The sequence below is a fragment of the Bubalus kerabau genome, chromosome X, assembly GCF_029407905.1.
Source record: "Bubalus kerabau isolate K-KA32 ecotype Philippines breed swamp buffalo chromosome X, PCC_UOA_SB_1v2, whole genome shotgun sequence".
NCBI lineage: Eukaryota > Metazoa > Chordata > Mammalia > Artiodactyla > Bovidae > Bubalus > Bubalus kerabau.
In genome coordinates, this window is record NC_073647.1 from 85,770,952 (window position 1) to 85,793,142 (window position 22,191).

The window sequence follows — 22,191 nt, forward strand, 5'->3', positions numbered from 1 at the left end:
AAGAGACTTACAAAGAGAGGAAACCAAAATAAACAAAGAAGGGTACACCACCCTGGAGGTGACAAGTGCAACATATTAAAACCCTGCAGTTAATGCTGAGACTGCATTTAAGGGGGCAATTCAAGACCTTGAGAACAAGTACAAGCAGGAAGAAGGGACTATCTAAAACTGAATTGACACCAAACTGCCCACAACCGCTCTAAAGAAATTCCTAGGTATATTTGGACTATTATCACTTAAGTTCTTAAAAATTTTAGTTCTTTATTACTCCTTTAACTTTCATTCTTTTTTTTTAATTTTTTAACTTTACAATATTGTATTGGTTTTGCCATATATCAACATGAATCCACCACAGGTATACACGTGTTCCCCATCCTGAACCCTCCTCCCTCCCCATACCATCCCTCTGAGTCATCCCAGTGCACGAACCACATAGCCTATTATCGCCTTTCTAAAAAAAAAAAAAAAAAAAAGCCCTATTTTTTAGACAAATTTGACAAATTCGATATGAATATTTTTTAATATTAATGATCGATTTTGTTTTGAATTTTTTATATTTTATTTTTTAGAGTCTAACATCTATTCTAGGTTTTAATTCTTTAATTTTGATATTTGTTATAAATTTTGTACCTTTAATAATCTAATCTTCAATATCCATTTTCACTTAGTGATTTGATTACTGGGTTTATTGCTGTCTCCCCTTTTCACTCTTCATTTTCTCCTCCTGGTCACCTCTATCTCCCTCCACCCTCTTCTCTTCTCTATATAACTATAAATCTCTCTCAGTGTTCCTGGCAGTGGAAAGTTGGTTCACCATTGACCTAGGGGGTTTATCTTCTGTGCTGTATGGATGGAGAAGTATTGAGGCTACTGTAAAAGGAGGACCAAAACCCAGAGGCATGAGGCTCAACTCCAGAACTTAAGAACTTTGGAGAACTTCTGATGCCAGGGAACATAAACAGACAAGAGCTTATCCAAAAGTCTTTACAACTACACTGAAATCAAGCTCCAAGCATGAGCCAACAAGTCCTAATCAAGACACAGCATGGTAATTCTCTAGCAAAACAGGAACACAACCCTGAACATTAAAAGACAGGCTGCCCAGAGCCATACAAAACACATAGACACACCAGTACTCACTAATGAACATTTCATTGCACTCCAGAAAGAAGAGATCCACTCCACCCTACCAGAATATAGACACAAGATCCCCCAATGAGGAAACCTTTACAAATCACTGGTCCAACTCTACCCATAGGAAGCAGACTCCGCAATTCAGTGGAATCAAGACCTTAGAGCCTGGAGGAAGGGCACACCAAACGCAGTAATACAAGATGAAAAGGCAGAGAGATATTCAGTAAGTGAACGAACATGATAAAACCCCACAAAACCAAACAAAAGAGTAGGAGAAAAGAAGTCTACCTGAAAAAGAATTCAGAATAATGATAGCAAAGATGATGCAAAATTTTGAAAACAAAATGGAGTTACAGATAAATAGACTAGAGATAAGGATTGAGAAGATGCAAGAAATGTTTAAAAAAGATTTAGAAGAAATAAAGAAGAGTCAATCAAAAATGAACAATGTAATAACTGAGATTAAAAGCACTCTGGAGGGAAACAACAGTAGAATAACTGAGGCAGAAGAGAGGCTAAGTGAGGTGAAAGATAGAATGGTGGAAATAAATGAAACACAGAGTATAAAAATAAAAAAGAATTAAAAGAAATGAGGACAACCTCAGAGACCTCTGGGACAACGTTAAGTGCCCCAACATTCAAATCATGGTGGTAGTGGTTTAGTCACCAGGTCATGTCCGACTCTTGTGACCACATGAACTGTAGTCCACCAGGCTCCTCTGTCCATGGGATTTTCCAGGCAAGAATACTGGAGTGGATGGCCATTTCCTTCTCCAGGGGATCTTCCCTATCCAGGAAACAAACCCAGGTCTCCCACATTGCAGGCATAATCTTTACCGAATGGAGCTCTGAGGGAAGCCCAGTTCAAATCATAGATGTCCCAAAAGTAGAACACAAAAAGAAAGGGCATGAGAAAACTCTTGAGGAGATAATAGTTGAAAATTCCCTAAAATGGGGAAGGAAATAGCCACCCAAGTCCAAGAAACGCAGAGAGTCCCAAACAGGATAAACCTAAGGCAAAACACCCCAAGACACATATTAATCAAACTAACGAAAATTAAACACAAAGAGCAAATATTAAAAGCAGCAAGGGAAAGCAACCAATAAGACACAAGGGGATCCCCATAAGGAAACCAGTTGATCTTACAACAAAAACCCTTCAGGCCAGAAGGGAATGGCAGTGCATACTTAAAGTAATGAATGAGAAAAACTTAGAACAAAGATTGTTCTACCCAGCAAGGATGGCATTCAGATATGAAGGAGAAATCAAAAGCTTTACAGACAAGAAAATCTGAGCGAATACAGCATCACCACACCAGCTCTTCAACAGCTGCTAAAGGATCTTCACTAGACAGGAAAAACAGAAAAGGTTTATGAAAACAGACACAAAACAACAAAGTAAATGTTAGTGGGATCATACTTATCAATAATTACCTTAAGTACAAATGGGTTAAATATCCCAACCAAAAGACAAAACTGGCCAAACGGATATAAAAACAAGACCCCTATATATGCTGTCTACAAGAGTCTCACCTCAAACCTAGGGCCATATAGAGACTGAAAGTGAGGGATGTATAGACATATTTCATGCAAATGGAGACCAAAAGAAAGCAGGAGTAGCAATAATCATATCTGATAAAATACACCTTGAAATAAAGACCGTTGTAAGAGACAAAGAAGGACAGTACATAATAACTAAAGAATCAATCCAAGAAGATATAACAATTATAAAAATATATGCACCCAACATAGGAGCAACTCAAAATGTAAGGCAAATGCTAACAAGTATGAAAGAGGAAATTCAACAGTAACACAGTAGTTGGGGATTTTAATAGACCACTCACACCTATGGATACATCAACCAAACAGAAAATTAGCAAGGAAACACAAGCTTTAAGTGATACAATGGAACAGGTAGACCAAATTGATATCTACAGAACATATCACGCCAAAACAATGAATTTGATCTTTTTCTCAAGTGCATATGGAGCATTCTCTAGGACAGATTACATCCTGAGCCATAAACCTAGGCTTGGTAAATTTAAAAAAAAACTGAAGTCATTGCAAGCAATTTTTTTTTTTTTTTTTTAATCACAAAGTGGCAAGACTACATGTCAACTACAGGAAGAAAACTATCAATGTATGGAGGCTAAACAAAACGCTTCTGAGTAACCAATAGATCAGAGAAGAAATCAAAAAGGAAATGAAAATATGCATAGAAACAAATGAAAATGAAAACATGACAACCCAAAACCTATGGGACTCAGTTAAAGCAGTGCTAAGAGGGAGGTTCAATATAATACAAATCTTGTGTAATACCAGAGAAATATCAAATAAACAACCTAACTTGACACTTGAAGTAACTAGAAAAAGAAAAAAATAAAGAATTCCAAAGTTAGTAGAAGTTTGAAAGAAGTCATAAAAATCAGAGCAGAAATAAATGAAAAATGAAGGAGACTACAACAAAGATCAACAAAACTAAAAGCTGATTCTTTGAGAAGATTAAAAAAAGAGACAAACCATTATTGAAACTCATCAATAAAAAAAGGGAGAAGAATCAAATCAACAAAATTAGAAATGAAAATGGAGAAATTACAACAAACAACAGAGAAATACAAAGGATCATAAGAGACTACTATCAGCAACTATGTGCCAAAAAAAAAGGACAACTTGGAAGAAATAGACAAATTCTTAGAAAAGCATAAACCTCCAAGTCTGAACCAGGAAGAAATAGAAAATCCAAAGAGACAAGTCACAATCATGGAAATCCAAACTGCACTCAAAAACCTTCCAAGAGAAAAAACAACAACAACAACAACAACAACAACAACAAAACAAACCAGGACCAGATGGCTTCACAAGTGAATCCTACCAAAAACTTTAGAGAAGATCTAACACCTAGCCTTCTCAAACTCTTCCAGTAAATTTCAGAGGAAGGTAAACTCACAAACTCACTCTTTGAGGCCACCATCACCCTGATAACCAAACCAGACAAAGATGCCACAAAAAGACAAAACTACAGGCCAATACCAATTATGAACATAGATGCAAAAATCCTCAACAAAATTCTAGAAAACACAATCCAACAACATATTAAAAAGATCATACATCATGACCAGGTGGACTTTATCCCAGGGATGCAAGGAGTCTTCAATATTCACAAATCAATCAATGTGATACATCATATTAACAAATTGAAAGATAAAAACCATATGATTATCCCAATAGAGGTAGAGAAAGACTCTGACAAAGTTCAACATCCATTTATGATAAAACAAACAAACAAACAAACAAAAAACAAAACACATAACTCTCCATAAAGCAGGCATAGAAGGAACAACCTCAACATAATAAAAGCTATATACAACAAAGGAAACAGCCAACATTATCCTGAATGGTAAAAAATTGAAAGCATGTCCTGTAAAAGCAGGAAGAAGACAAGGGTGCCCACTCTAAGCACTACTAATCAACATAGTATTCGAAGTCCTAGTCACAACAATCATGGAAGAAAAAAATAATAAAAGAATCCAGATTGGAAAAGAAAAACTCACTGTTTGCAGATGACATGATCCTCTATATAAAATACCCTAAAGAAACCACCAGAAAATTATGAGAGCTAATCAAAGAATATAGTAAATTTGCAGGATATAAAAGTAATACACAGAAATCCCTCACATTCCTATACACTAAAAATGAAAAAAAAACAGAAAGAGAAATAAAGCAAACAATGTTATTTTCCATTGCTACAAAAAAAATAAAATAAAATATTTAGGAAAAAATTTACCTAAAGAAAGAAAAAAAAAAAAAAGACCCATATATAGAAAACTATAAAACATGATAAAAGAATCAAAGATGACACAAATAGATGGAGAAAAATACATCATGTTCATGGATTGGGAGAATCAATACAGTGAAAATGAGTATACTACCCAAAGCAATTGATAGATTCAATGAAATCCCTATCAAGCTAACAATTGTCCAGAGAACTAGAACAAGAAATTTCACAATTTGTTTGGAAAGACACAAAAAAACTAAAATAGCCAAACCAGTCTTGAGAAAGAATAATGGAACTGGAGGAATCCACCTGCTTGACTTCAGACTATATGACAAGTCTACAGTCATCAAGACAGTATGGTACTGGAAGAAAGACAGAATTATAGATCAATGAAACAAAATGGAAAGCCCAGAGATAAGCCCACACACCTATTAATACCTTATTTGTGACAAAGGAGGCAAAAATATACAATGGAGAAAAGACAAACTCTTTAACAAGCAGTGCTGGAAAAACTGGTCAACCATCTGTAGAAGAATGAAACTAGAACACTTTCTAACACCATACACAAAAATTAACTCAAAATGGATTAAAGATTTAAATGTAAAACCAGAAACTATTAACCTCTTAGAGGAAAACATAGGCAGAACACTCTCTCACAGCAAGATCCTCTAATACCCACCTTCCAGAGCAATGGAAATAAAAATAAACAAATGGGACTTAATTAAACTTAAAAGCTTTTGCACAATGAAGTAAACTATAAGCAAGGTGAAGACAGCCTTCGGAATGGGAGAAAATAATAGCAAATGAAACAACAAAGAATTAATCTCCAATATATACAAGAAGCTCTTGCAGCTCAATACCAGAAAAACAAACAACCCAGTCAAAAAATGGGCCAAAGAACTAAACAGACATTTCTCCAAAGAAAACATACAGATGGCTAATAAACACATGAAAAGATGCTCATCATCACTCATTATTAGAGAAATGCAAATCAAAACCGCAATGGGGTATCATCTCACACCAGTCAGAATGGTCACCATCAAAAAGTCAACATACAATAAATGCTGGAGATGGTGTAGAGAAAAGGGAACCCTCTTACACTGTTAGTGGGAATGTAAACTTGTACAGCCACTATGGAGAACATTCCTTAAAAAACTGGAAACAGAACTGCTATATGACCTAGCAATCCCACTACTGGACATACAGACCAAGGAAACCAGAACTGAAAGAGACACATGTACCCCAGGGTTCATTGCAATACTGTTTACAATAGCCAGGACATGGAAGCAACCTAGATGTCCATCGGCAGACAAATGGATAAGGAAGTGTGGTACATGTACACAATGTAGTATTATTCAGCTATTAAAAAAAAAAAGAATGCATTTGAGTCAGTTCTATTGAGGTGTATCAAATTGGAGCCTATTATACAAAGTGAAGTAAGTCAGAAAGAGAAACACCAATACAGAATATTAATGCATATGTATGGAATTTAGAAAGACAGTTATGATGATCCTATATGCAAGACAGCAAAAGAGATACAGATGAAAAGAACAAGACTTTTGGATTATGTGGGAGAAGACAAGGGTGGAATGATTTGAAAGAATAGCATGGAATCATATATATTATCATATGTAAAATAGATGACCAGTGGAAGTTCAATCCATGAAGCAGGGCACTCAAAGCCCTGCTCTGAGACAACCCTGAGTGATGGGATAGGGAGGGAGGTGGGAGGGGTTTCAGGATGGGGGGACACATGTGCATCCATGGCTGATTCATTTCAATGTATGGCAAAAACCATCACAATATTGTAAAATAATTATCCTTTAAAATGAATTAATTAAAACAAATGAGAATCCACATTGGTAAGAAAGTAGCAAAATTGTCACTGTTTACAGATGGCATGATACTACATATAGACAATTCTACAGATGTCACCATAAAACTTCTAGAACTCATCAGTGAAGATGGTAAAGTTGCAGGACACAAAACTAATATGTAGAAATCTATTATACTTTTATACATTAAAGGCAAAATATCTGAAAAATTAAGAAAGCAATCCCATTTACATCACATCAAAAAACAAACAAACAAAAAAAAAAAACTAATAAACCTAAGTAAGAAGATAAAAGACCTATGCTCAGAAAACTATGACACTGATAAAAGAAATTGAAGATGACAAAACAGATGGAAAGATACAGTGTGTCCACAGATTGGAAGAATTAGTATTGTTAAAATGAAGATACTATCTAAAGTGATCTAAATACTCAGTACAGTCCCTACCAAAATACTAATGGTATTTTTCACAGAACTAAAACAAATAATTCTATAATTTCTATGGGAACAAAAGAACCCAAATAGCCAAAACAATATTGGGAAAGAAGAACAAAGCTGGAGGTACCAAAACCTCTGATTTCATACTATACTATAAAGCGACAGTAATGAAAAGAGTATGGTACCAGTACAAAAGCAGACAGATTGATTTTTGGAACCAAATTGAGAGACCAGAAAGGAACACATTAAACGGTCTATTAACCTAGCATAAAAAGGCAACAATATACAACGGGGGAAAAGAAAGCCTCTTCAATAAATGGTGCTGGTAAAACTGTACAACTACATGCAAAAGAAGGAAACCAAACTATTTTCTCACATCATATATAAAAATAAACTCAAAATGGATTAAAGGCTTAAATGTAAGACTTGAAACCATAAAACTTCTATGAGAAAGTATAGGCAATATGCTCTTTGACATCAGCCTTAGCAGAATTTTTTGGATATGTCTCTTCAGGCAAGGGAAAGAAAAGCAAAAATAAACAAATGGGACTAAGTTAAACTAAAAAGCTTCTTGCACAGTGAAGGAAACTAAACAAAATGAAAATATGCCTACTTAATGGGAGATTATAAAGAGTATAGCCAGTAAAGTGTTAATATATAAAATATACAATAAACTGAAACACCTCAACATCAAAAAAAGAAAAGCTGATTAAAAATCAGCAGACGACCTGAATAGACAATTTCTCCCAAGAAGAAACATACACATAGACAGGCACATGGAAAGATGCTCAACATCACTAATTATCAGGGAAATCAAAACCAATATCACCTCACACCTGTTAGAATGGTTATTATCCAAAAGACCACAAATAACAAGTATTGGCAAGGATGTGCAGAAAGGGAAATCTCATGCAAATAACTTTGGGAATATAAATTGGTGCTGTCACTACTCAAAATAATTGTGAGTTTTCTTAAAAAATTAAAAATAGAACTACCATGGCTTCCCTGGTCACTCAGTAAAGAATCCGCCTGCAAGGCGGGAGACCTGGGTTCGATCCCTGAGTTGGGAAGATCCTCTGGAGGAGGGCATGGCAATCCACTGCAGTATTCTTGCCTGGAGAATTACATGAACAGAGGACCCTGGCGTGACTCCACAGAATCACAAAGAGTTGGATACGACTAAGAGACTAAGCACAGCACAGCACAGCACAGCACATATAATCCAGCAATTGCATTCTTGGATGCTTAGCCAAAAAAAATGAAGGCATTAATTTTAAAAGATATACACCCCCCATACTCAGTGAAGCATTATTTATAATTGTCAGGAGATGGAAACAACCTAAGTGTCCATCAATAGATGAATGGATAAAAATGATGTGACATATATACACACTGGAATAGTACTCAACCATAAGAAAAAATGCAATCTTGCCATGTGTAACAACATGAATGAACCTAGAAGGTATTGTGCTAAATGAAATAAGTCAGACAGAAAAACTCAAATGCTATATGATTTCATTAAAAATATCCAATCTAAAAAACAAACAAACAAACATAATGAAAGAAATAGTCACAGATAAAGAGAACAAAGAGGCAGAGAGGAGGGAAAGCTGGGGGAGGAGAGAAATAGGTGTGGGAGATTAAGAGGTAGGAAAATTCAGTTACAAAATAAAAGAATTAAGGGTTTGAAAAGTACATTGTGGGGAATATAGTCAATTATTATGTAGTATCTTCGTATAGTGACAGAGAGTATCTAGACTTATCATCATGGTGATCATTTTGAAACGTATAGAAATACTGAATTACTGTGCTGCATACTAGGAACTAATATAGTGTCATAGGTCAATTATACTTCAAAACTAAACAAACTAACACAGAAAATGAGATCCGATCTGTGTTTACCAGAGGCAGAGGTGGGAAGGAGGAAGAAATGGATCAGATCAGATCAGATCAGTCGCTCAGTCGTGTCTGACTCTGCAACCCCAAGATTCGCAGCACGCCAGGCCTCCCTGTCCATCACCAACTCCCGGAGTTCACACAAACTCACGTCCATCGAGTCAGTGATGCTATCCAGCCATCTCATCCTTTGTCGTCCCCTTCTCCTCCTGCCCCCAATCCCTCCCAGCATCAGAGTCTTTTCCAATGAGTCAACTCTTTGCAGAAGGTGGCCAAAGTACTGGAGTTTCAGCTTTAGCATCATTCCTTCCAAAGAAATCCCAGGGCTAATCTCCTTCAGAATGGACTGGTTGGATCTCCTTGCAGTCCAAGGGACTCTCAAGACTCTTCTCCAACACCACAGATCAAAAGCATCAATTCTTCGGTGCTCAGCCTTCTTCACAGTCCAACTCTCACATCCATACATGACCACAGGAAAAACCATAGCCTTGACTAGACGAACCTTTGTTGGCAAAGTAAAGTCTCTGCTTTTGAATATGCTATCTAGGTTGGTCATAACTTTCTTTCCAAGGAGTAAGTGTCTTTTAATTTCATGGCTGCAGTCACCATATGCAGTGATTTTGGAGCCCAGAAAAATAAAGTCTGACACTGTTTCCACTGTTTCCCCATCTACTTCCCATGAAGTGATGGGATCGGATGCCATGATCTTCGTTTTCTGAATGTTGAGCTTTAAGCCAACTTTTTCACTCTCCTCTTTCACTTTCATCAAGAGGTTTTTGAGTTCCTCTTCACTTTCTGCCATAAAGGTGGTGTCATCTGCATATCTGAGGTTATTGATATTTCTCCCAGCAATCTTGATTCCAGCTTGTGTTTTTTCCAGTCCAGCATTTCTCATGATGTACTCTGCATATAAGTTAAATAATCAGAGTGACAATATACAGCCTTGAGGTACTCCTTTTCCTATTTGGAACCAGTCTGTTGTTCCACGTCCAGTTCTAACTGTTGCTTCCTGACCTGCGTACAAATTTCTCAAGAGGCAGATCAGGTGGTCTGGTATTCCCATCTCTTTCAGAATTTCCCACAGTCTATTGTGATCCACACAGTCAAAGGCTTTGGCCTAGTCAATAAAGCAGAAATAGATGTTTTTCTGGAGCTGTCTTTTTCCATGATGCAGTGGATGTTGGCAATTTGATCTCTGGTTCCTCTGCCTTTTTGTAAAACCAGCTTCAACATCAGGAAGTTCACGGTTCACATATTGCTGAAGCCTAAAGGTAATCAAAAAGTCGGAGAAGGCAAAGGCACCCCACTCCAGTACTCTTGCCTGGAAAAATCCCATGGACGGAGGAGCCTGGAAGGCTGCAGTCCATGGGGTCGCTGAGGGTCAGACACGACTGAGCGACTTCACTTTCACTTTTCATTTGCATGCATTGGAGATGGAAATGGCAACCCACTTCAGTGGTCTTCCTGGAGAATCTCAGGGACGGGGGAGCCTGTTGGGCTGCCGTCTATGGGGTTGCACAGAGTCAGGCACGACTGAAGTGACTTGCCAGGAGCAGCAGTTAAAATGTAGAAACTTCCAGTTGTAAGATAAATGAGTACTAGGAACATAATGTAATACAGCTAAGAAATATGAATAACACAGCTATATATTATATGTGAAATTTGTTAAGACATTAAATTTCAAGAGTTCTCTTCTCAGAGAAATCATTTTTTTTTTTTTCTGTTTCATTAATTTTGATTCCATATGAGATTACGGATATTCACTAAACTTATTGTAGTGATCAGTTCAATTAAGTTGTTCAATCCTGTCTGACTCTTTGAGACCCCATGGACTTCAGCATGCCAGGCTTCCTTGTCCATCACCAACACCAATTTGAGCTTGCTCAAATTCCTGTCCATCGAGTCAATGAGCCACTATTTCATTCTCTGTGGCCCCCTTCTCCTCCTATCTTCAATCTTTCACAGCATCAGGGTCTTTTCTAATGAGTCAGTTCTTTGCATCAGGTAGGCAAAGTACTGGAGTTTCAGCTTCAGCATCAGTCCTTCCAATAAATATTCAGGACTGATTTCCTTTAGGATGGACTGGTTGGATCTCCTTGATGTCCAAGGGACTCTCAAGAGTCTTCTCCAACACCACAGTTCAAAGGCAACAATTCTTCAGTGCTCAGCTTTCTTTACAGTTTAACTCTCACATCCATACATGACTACTGGAAAAACCACAGATTTGACTAGATGGACATTTTTGGCAAAGTAATGTCTCTGTTTTTTTTAATATGCTCTCCAGGTTTGTCTTAGCTTTTCTTCCAATGAGCAAGCGTCCTTTAATTTCATGGCTGCAGTCACCATTTGCAGTAATTTTGGAGCCCCACCCCCCACCTCAAAAAAAGTCTGTCACTGTTTCCATTGTTTCCCCATCTATTTGCCATGACGTGATGGAATTGGTTGCCATGATCTTAGTTTTCTGAATGTTGAGTTTTAAGCCAACTTCTTCACTCTCACATTTCACTTTCATCAAGAGGCTCTTTAGTTCTTTGCTTTCTGCCATAGGTGTGGTGTCATCTGCATATCTGAGGTTATTGATATTTCTCCTGGCAATCTTGATTCCAGCTTGGGCTTCATCCAGGCTGGCATTTCATTTGATGTGCTCTGCATGTAAGCTAAATAAGCAGAGTGACAATATACAGCCTTAACGTACTCCTTTCCCAATTTGGAATCAGTCTGTTTTTCCATGTCCAGTTCTGTTGCTTCTTGACCTGCATACAGATTTCTCAGGATGCAGGCAAGGTGATCTGGTATTCCCATCTCTTTAAGAATTTTCAAATTTGTTGTGATCCACCAGTCAAAGGCTTTGGCATAGTCAATAAAGCAGAAGTAGATGTTTTTCTGGAACTCTTCCTTTTTCGATGATCCAATGGATATTGGCAATTTGATCTCTGGCTCCTCTGAATTTTCTAAATCCGTCTTGAACATCTAGAAGTTCACGGTTCATGTATTGTTGAAGCCTGGGTTGGAGAATTTTGAGCGTTACTTTGCTAGTGTTTGAAATGTGTGCAATTGTGCAGTAGTTTGAACATTCTTTAGCATTGCCTTTCTTTGGGGTTGGAATGAAAACTGACCTTTTCCTGTCCTGTAGCCACTGCTGAGTTTTCCAAATTTGCTGACATATTGAGTGCAGCACTTTCACAACATCATCTTTTAGGATTTGAAAGATCTCAACTGGAATTCCATCACCACCACTAGCTTTGTTCATAGTGATGCTTCATAAGGCCCACTTGACTTCACATTCCAGGATGTCTGGCTCTATTTGAGTGATCACACCATCGTGGTTATCTGGAGTAATGAAGATCTTTTTTGTATATTGTAGTAATAACTTCATGATTATGTAAGTTAAACATTATGCTGTATACCTTAAATGTATTGTGTTGTATGTGAATTATTTTTCAGTAGTACTGGATAAATAAAGAAAGATATCTTTCTGTGCCAAAAAAAAAAAAAAAATACAGTTCCTAAGTACCCACTGGACCTTAAGGCCATTGTTCTTACCTTAGTACCAGTAAAAATAAAATAAAATACAGATATTATTTATGGTCTCGTGGAACTTAAAAACTATAATTACAAGATTGTGAATTTCATACTAGCAGACAATTTAAGCCATGGAATCTAGCCAACCCTTAATCAAAATCTGGCGTCCTTTCTGCTGCAGAGAAATAGGTAAATTAGGAGTGTGCTTATAAAGGGAAATAAAGGGACACAGATCCTGCTTTCAGTTCAGTTCAGTTCAGTTCAGTCGCTCAGTAGTGTCCAACTCTTTGCAACCACATGAATCGCAGCACGCCAGGCCTCCCTGTCCATCACAAACTCCCGGAGTTCACTCAGACTCATGTCCATCGAGTCAGTGATGCCATCCAGCCATCTCATCCTCTGTCATCCCCTTCTCCTCCTGCCCCCAATCCCTCCCAGCATCAGAGTCTTTTCCAATGAGTCAACTCTTCGCATGAGGTGGCCAAAGTGCTGGAGTTTCAGCTTAGGGTGTGCTAACAATGGACTGTAAAATTTTATATGCAAAAATCCCTTTCTGCTTTGTACCAAATTTAATCTTACTCTCAATGATAATACAATAATTATTATTGACTAAATATTTTTTATGGACCTGGCACTATACATGCTTACATTATTTACCACAAAAACTTATGAGCTGCTATTATTTTCATTCCAGATTAACAAATGAAGAAACTAATATTCAATGGATTAGAAACTTTTTCCTAAACAGACACTTGCCCAAGATCTATCAAAGTAAAAGGCACAAGTTAAACACTAAGCATAATGAATAACAAAATAATGCTTTACCACACTTGTTATGTCATGCTAATTAGGCTGTCTATCTACTTAATGACATCCCCATGAGTACATAAATGGCTCATAATTCTTTTCTATCCTTCTTAATTTCAAAGTAAGAGCAAGAAAACCTGTTGATTATTTTAAGGGTTCATACACAGGGTAGATTTTTCTAGATGATGTCTTCAGTCCTTCCCCATTCTGAAGTTCTATGATAGTGAAACAGAGAAACATGCCACAAACAATAAAAGCCTCCTGGAAATTTAAGACTTGGTAAGAAAAAGTTATAGTGAAGAATCAATGATTCACATGAATTCCATAGCCTATATCAAAAGAAAAAAGATTATGTTCATTTAAAAATGTCCATACAAATAAAATATGAAGTTAAACAGTACAAAGTGTTTCTAAAAAAGTATCAGTCAGTGTCTTGTGACCAAATGTGCCTACAGAAAATGAGTGCTGAAGGGAAAATAGGGTAACAGGTACTTTAGGTTGTTCTGGCAGCTTTAGGCGGGCCTGAAAGCAAAAGCCTTCCTTGAAACAAATCACATTGTTACAACACAATCAAATATCAAAGCTAAACATTTGTTTCAAGTACTAGTCTAATACAGGTGGGTTTTATGGTCCATAAAATTTCAGATTAAGTTTGTACTAAGAATTAAAAGTACACAGACCAATTTATTACAGTTTACACTTCCCTGCCTTAATCACTATCATTATTAACTCAGTACAGTGAGTTACTATTACAGATTTCATTCCTTTTTAGGAGAACTCTGTAATAACAGAAGTAAAGGAATTTGGTATATGAAGAGATATACAATGAAAGGATATAAAATGCTGGTGATTTTATAGTCAACAAAGATTGTTCTCCAAATCACCACCTTTCTATGAAACAAATTCTGGCAGTGAGAAAACCTAATTACACAAACCACAGCTTTCTCCTAAAGCCACACTTCCTGCAAATGCTACAGGGCTTCTAATTCCAGCCAGACAGATTTTCCAGGTAGCCATACAAGGATAAGCAAAAATACACAAATCCTCCAACAGGCTAATGTAAGGTAATAGGGCAGGCATATGATAACCAAATATGGTACTTAAATTCTCCAGCTCAAAACAGATATTTAAAAAAAAAAAAAAAAAAAAAAAACACCTACAACCACCAACTCTAAACCATCAGTTCTTGAATCACAAAAAAAGTAATAAGCAATTAATCTATTTTTATTAGCATTGACTGGATGACAAACATGAACCAGTCAACCATGTATTACACCATTTCTGCCTTTTTCTTTTTTCCTTTTCTACTGCAGGAAAGGGTTACTGTGAAATGTACAGCTGAATTAAACAACAAGGTATTGCACCTAAATAAATAAATTAGTCCAACTGCCTATAGAAAAATACCCAAGAGAATGCTGTCTGCCCTATTGCAAGGAAGACACTGTCCTACACTATGACTAAGAAAACTACCCATATATAAGACATCATTTGACAGTACGAGTCCTGAGGGAACCCTTATCCTTATTTAAATCAAAGAATAGAACATAAAGAGAAGACAATTTCCCTTACTTCTCACTATCAAAACCCCATGATGGGCAATAATAATCATAGAGTTCTGACTAGCATTATTAATATACCTTCGTAATTTTGAAAGCTGTTAATTCAGTCAAGGTCAAATAAAACCAAAAAGCATTTTGAGAGTGTATGTCAACAGATGTAAGCATGCATGTTCTTTGATTCAGAAGCTTCACTTCTGGATTGCTATTTTAAGTAAAAAATCCGGGGGGGGGGGCGGTCCTAAGATGGCGGAGGAATAGGACGAGGAAACCACTTTCTCCCCCACAAATTCATCAAAAGAACATTTGAAAGCTGAGAAAATTCTAGAAAACAACTTCTGAATGCTGGCAGAGGACATCAGGCACCCAAAAAAGCAGCCCATTGTCTTCAAAAGGAGGTAGGAAAAAATATAAAAGATAAAAAGAGAGCCAAAGAGGTAGGAACAGAGCTCCGTCCCAGGAAGGGGGTCTTAAAAAAAGAGAGAAGTTTCCAGACACCAGGAAACACTCTCACTGCCAAGTCTGTGGCGAGCCTTGGAACCACAGAAGGCAACATAACCTGGATGAAAAATAAATAAATAATTAAAACCCACAGATTATGTGTCCAACAGTAACTCCCCCAGCAGAGAAGCAGCGCAGACACCTGCATTTGCCATTAGCAAGTGGGGGCTGGGCAGGGATGGGTGGGCTGCATTGCTTAGAATAAGGACCCAGCCTGAATGCAATCTGAGGGAACTAACTTAGGATAGCAAACCAGATTGTGGGATAACTACTATGCAAAAAGCCATAACCTAAGACACTGCCAGGCCCGCTGACAGAACAAAGAACTGACTAGAGCTACGTGAAAAGCCCTAACCTAAGACACCATCAGGCCTGCTCACAGAACAAAGGACTGAGCAGAGCTCTTCTCCCTCTGGAGATAGGCAGGCGAGGGCAGCCAGAGCCAGAAGGGGGCAATCACCGCCCCAGAGAGGCATTATCTACCAAACTGCAAGCAGGCTTCATTGCTAACCAAGACTTCTTGGGATTCTGGACGGTAAACATCTTCCTGAGAAGGTGAGCCAGTTGTACACCCAGAAAACCGAGCAGCAGGGACGGGGGAGGTGATAAGTTGCAGCGACCATGCTCGCCAAACACCTGGTCACCTGAGCTGCTCAGTCCTGGGAAGGGCACAAAAAGCAGGCCAAACTGAATCTGTACCTCTGAGGACTACCCGAACACCTGAACCTGAGTGGCTTAGACCTGGGAAGTGCATACAACCCAGGGCTGGCCTCAGACAGGTGCCAGCAGAGCAATCTAGAGCCTAAGCAGTGTATACAGGGAAAGCACACACACCATGAGTGGGGTCAAAACCCAGTGTGGACAAGAAACTGTGAACACACGCCAGTGTTATTTTACAGCGTTGCTCCTTCCCCACAGCACGACTGAACAAGTGAGACTAAAAAAAGTGTCCACCACCGCCCCCTTGTGCCAGGGCAGAAATTAGACACTGAAGAGACCAGCAAACAGAAGCTAAAACAGAGGGACCCTCCTTAGCAGAGACAGGTGCAATAGACTAAAACCCTGTAGATAGTACTGACTACATAGGAAGGGGCCTATAGATCTTGAGAAATATAAGGTGGATCAAGGAACTATTTAAAAATGAACTGACCCCACACTGCCCACAAAAACACCAGAGAAAGTCCTAGATATATTTTTACTATTTTTACTATCATTCTTTATTTTTTTAATTTTTAAATTTGTTTTTACATTCTCTATTACTCCTTTAATTTTCATTTTTATAACCTACTATTACTTTGCAAAAAAAAAAAAAAAAAGGATACCCTATTTTTTAAAGCAAACTTCATATATATACATATATATATATATATATATATATGTATATATATATATATATATATTACAACTTTTGTGACTTTGTTTTTTTTTTCTCTTTTTCATTAATATTGTATTTTTGAAAATGCAATGTCTACTCTAGATTTTTAATCTTTGCTTTTTGGTATTTTTTATCAATTTTGTACCTTTATGAACCCAATCTTCAGTACCCATTTTTATTTGAGGGCAAGATTACTGGCTTGACTGCTCTCTCCAACTTTGGACTCTCCTTTTTCTCCACCAGGTAGCCTCTATCTCCTCCCTCCCCCTTCTCTTCTCTATCCAACTATGTGAATCTCTTTGTGTGTTCTGGATGGTGGAGAACACTTAGGGAACTGATTACTGGCTAGATCTGTCTCTCTCCTATTGATTCCCCTCTTTATCTTCCTGGCCACCTCTGTCTCCTTCCTCCCTCTTCTCTTCTCTGTATAACTCCATGAATATCTCTGATCGGTCCAGACTGTGGAATGCACATAAGGAAGTGATTACTGGCTAGCTTGCTCTCTCCTCTTTTGATTCCACCTCATCTCATCCTGGTCACCTCTATCTCCCTCCTCCCTCTTCTCTTCTCCATGAAAGTCTGTGAACCTCTCTGTGTGTCCCTCACTGTGGAGAAACTTTTCATCTTTAACCTAGATGGTTTATCAACGGTACTGTACAGATGGAGAAGTCTTGAGGCTACTGTAAAAATAAGACCAAAAACCAGAAGCAGGAGGCTTAAGTCAAAATTGTGGGGACACCAGATAAATCCTGATTCAAGGGAACATTAATCGACAGGAGCTCATCAAATGACTCCATACCTACACTGAAACCAAACACCACCCAAGAGCCAACAAGTTCCAGAGCAAGACATACAATGCAAATTCTCCAGCAACACAGGAACATAGCCCTGAGCTTCAATATACAGGCTGCCGAAAGTCACTCCAAAACCACTGACATCTCATAAATCATTACTGAACACTTCATTACATTCCAGAGAGAAGTCCAGCTCCACCCACCAGAACACCGACAAAAGCTTCCCTAACCAGGAAACTTTGATAAGCCACCCATACAACCCCATCCACAGCGAGGAAACTCCACAATAAAGAGGAACCACAAACTGCCAGAACAGAAAGGCCACCCCAAACACAGCAATATAAACAAGATGGAGAGACAGAGGAATACCCAGCAGGTAAAGGAACAGGATAAAGGCCCACCAAACCAAACAAAAGAGGAAGATATAGGGAATCTACCTGATAAAGAATTCCAAATAATGATAGTGAAAATGATCCAAAATCTTGAAAACAAAATGGAATCACAGATAAATAGCTTGGAGACAAGGATTGAGAAGATGCAATAAAGGTTTAACAAAGACCTAGAAGAAATAAAAAAGAGTCAATATATAATGAATAATGCAATAAATGATATAAAAACACCCTGGAGGGAACAAATAGTAGAATAATGGAGGCAGAAGATAGGATTAGTGAGGTAGAAGATAGAATGGTAGAAATTCATGAATCAGAGAGGAAAAAAGAAAAACGAAATAAAATGAGGTCAATCTCAGAGACCTCTGGGACAATGTTAAATGCCCCAACATTTGAATTATAGGAGTCCCAGAAGAAGAAGACAAAAAGAAAGACCATGAGAAAATACTTGAGATGATAATAGTTGAAAACTTCCCTAAAATGGGGAAGGAAATAATCACCCAAGTCAAAGAAACCCAGAGAGTCCCAAACAGGATAAACTGAAGGCGAAACACCCCAAGACACATATTAATCAAATTAACAAAGATCAAACACAAAGAACAAATATTAAAAGCAGCAAGGGAAAAACAACAAATAACACATAAGGGGATTCCCATAAGGATGACAACTGAGCTTCCAATAGAAACTCTTCAGGCCAGGAGGGAATGGCAGGACATACTTGAAGTGATGGAAAAAACAAACAAACAAACAAACAAAAAAAACCCTACAGCCCAGATTACTGTAGCCGGCTAGGATCTCATTCAAATATGAAGGAGAAATCAAAAGCTTTACAGACAAGCAAAAGCTGAGAGAATTCAGCACCACCAAACCAGCTCTCCAACAAATGCTAAAGGAACTTCTCTAGACAGGAAACACAAAAAGGGTGTATAAACTCCAACCCAAAACAATAAAGTAAGTGGCAATGGGATCATACTTATCAACAATAACCTTAAATGTAAATGGGTTGAATGCCCCAACCAAAAGACAAAGACTGGCTGAATGGATACAAAAACAAGACCCCTATATATGTTGTCTACAATACACCCACCTCAAAACAAGGGACACATACAGACTGAAAGTGAAGGGCTGGGAAAATATATTTCACACAAATAGAGATGAAAAGAAAGCAGGAGTAGCAATACTCAGATAAAATAAACTTTAAAACAAAGACTGTGAAAGGAGACAAAGAAGGACACTACATAATGATCAAAGGATCAATCCAAGAAGAATATATAATATTTATAAATATATATGCAACCAACATAGGAGCACCGCAATATGTAAGACAAATGCTAACGTGTCTGAAAGGGGAAATTAACAATAACACAATAATAGTGGGAGACTTTAACACCCCACTCACACCTATGGATCGATCAACTAAACAGAAAATTAACAAGGAAACACAAACCTTAAATGATACAATAGACCAGTTAGACCTAATTGATATCTATAGGACAGTTCACTCCAAAACAATGAATTTCAGCTTTTTCTCAACCACACATGGAACCTTCTCCAGGATAGATAACATCCTGGGCCATAAATCTAGCCCTGGTAAATTCAAAAAAATTGAAATCTTTCCAAGCATCTTTTCTGACCACAAGGCAGTAAGATTAGATCTCAATTACAGGGAAAAAAAAAAAAAAAAACTATTAAAAATTCCAACATACGCAGGCTGAACAACACACTGCTGAATAACCAACAAATCAAAAAAGAAATTTAAAAAAATCAAAATATGCATACAAACGAAAGAAAATGAAAACACAACAATCCAAAACCTGTGGGACACTGTAAAAGCATAAGCGCGGGTGGCTGCGAAGGGCGCACTAAGCGCGGGCAGCTGCGACTGGCACTCGAAGCATGGGTGGCTGCAACTGGCACACTAAGCGCCGCTGAGAGGAGCTACCCCACGTCCGAGGTCAGGGGCAGAAGCTGGAAGGACCCCATGCCCGAAGGGTGGCAGCCAAGAGGAGCTACCCCACGTCCAAGGTCAGGGGCAGCGGCTTGGAGCAGCTACCCCACGGCCGAGGACAGGGGCGGCGGCCGGGAGGAGCTACCCCACGTGCAAGGAGCAGTAGCTGCCTGGGCGCAAAAGGGCCTAGAGGAGCTATCCCACGTTGAAGGTCAGGAAGGGCAGCAGTGAGGAGATACACCTCGTCCAAGGTAAGGAGCAGCGGCTGCACTTTGCTGGAGCAGCTGTGAAGAGATACCCCACGCCCAAGGTAAGAGAAACCCAAGTAAGATGGTAGGTGTTGCAAGAGGGCATCAGGGGGCAGACACACTGAAACCATACTCACAGAAAACTAGTTAATCTAATCACACTAGGACCTCAGCCTTCTCTAAATCAAAGAAACAGCCATGCCTGTGGGCCAACCCAAGATGGGCGGGTCATGGTGGAGAGATCTGACATAATGTGGTCCACAGGAGAAAGGAATGAATGGCAAACCACTTCAGTACTCTTGCCTTGAGAACCCCATTAACAGTATGAAAAGGCAAAATGATAGGATACTGAAAGAGGAAATCCCCAGGTCAGTAGGTGCCCAATATGCTACTGGAGATCAGTGGAGAAAAAACTCCAGAAAGAATGAAGGGATGGAGCCAAAGCAAAATGAATACCCAGCCGTGGATATGACTGGTGATAGAAGCAAGGTCCGATGCTGTAAAGAGCAATATTGCATAGGAACCTGGAATGTCAGGTCCATGAATCAAGGCAAATTGGAAGTGGTCAAACAAGACATGGCAAGAGTGAATGTCGACATTCTAGGAATCAGCGAACTAAAATGGACAGGAATAGGTGAATTTAACCCAGATGACAATTATATCTACTACTGCGGGCAGGAATCCCTCATAACAAATGGAGTAGCCATCATGGTCAACAAAAGAATCCAAAATGCAGTAGTTGGATGCAATCTCCAAAACGACAGAATGATCTCTGTACGTTTCCAAGGCAAATCATTCATTATCACAGGAATCCAAGTCTATGCCCCAACCAGTAACGCTGAAGAAACTGAAGTTGAACGGTTCTATGAAGACCTACAAGACCTTTTAGAACTAACACCCAAAAAAGATGTCCTTTTCATTATAGGGGACTGAAATACAAAAGTAGGAAGTCAAGAAATACCTAGAGTAACAGGCAAATTTGGCCTTGGAATACAGAATGAGCAGGGCAAAGGCTTTTACAGTTTTGCCAAGAGAACTCACTGGTCATAGCAAACACCCTCTTCCAACAACAAAAGAGAAGACTCTACACATGGACATCAACAGATGGTCAACACTGAAATCAGATTGATTATATTCTTTGCAGCCAAAGATGGAGAAGCTCTATACAGTCAGCAAAAACAAGACTGGGAGCTGACTGTGACTCAGATCATGAGCTCCTTATTGCCAAATCCAGAATTAAATTGAAGAAAGTAGGGAAAACCACTAGACCATTCAGGTATGACCTAAATCAAATGCCTTATGATTATACAGTGGAAGTGAGAAACAGATTTAAGGGCCTAGATCTGATAGATAGAGTGCCTGATGAACTATGGACTAAGGTTCGTGACATTGTACAGGAGACAGGGATCAAGACCATCCCCATGAAAAGAAATGCAAAAAAGCAAAATGGCTGTCTGGGTAGGCCTTACAAATAGCTGTGAAAAGAAGAGAAGTGAAAAGCAAAGGAGAAAAGGAAAGATATAAGCATCTGAGTGCAGAGTTCCAAAGAATAGCAAGAAGAGTTTAAAAAGTCTTCCTCAGGGATCAATGTAAAGAAATAGAAGGAAACAACAGAATGGGAAAGACTAGAGATGTCTTCCAGATAATTAGAGATGCCAAGGGGATATTTCATGCAAAGATGGTCATGATAAAGGACAGAAATGGTATGGACCTACAACAGAAGCAGAAGACATTAAGAAGAGGTGGCAAGAATACACAGAATAACTGTACAAAAAAGAGCTTCATGACCCAGATAATCACAATGGTGTGGTCACTGACCTAGAGCCAGACATCCTGGAATGTGAAGTCAAGTGGACCTTAGAAAGCATCACTATGAACAAAGCTAGTGGAGGGGATGGAATTCCAGTGGAGCTATTTCAAATCCTGAAAGATGATGCTGTGAAAGTGCTGTGCTCAATATGCCAGCAAATTTGGA

General features: G+C 38.4%; 1 protein-coding gene across 4 annotated transcripts in view; it reads right to left on the reverse strand.

Annotated features, from left to right (window-relative positions):
• SH3BGRL (SH3 domain binding glutamate rich protein like) overlaps window positions 1-22,191 on the reverse strand; it is a 127,496-nt gene that overhangs the window by 34,401 nt on the left and 70,904 nt on the right. The gene's annotated exons all lie outside the window — the stretch shown is intronic.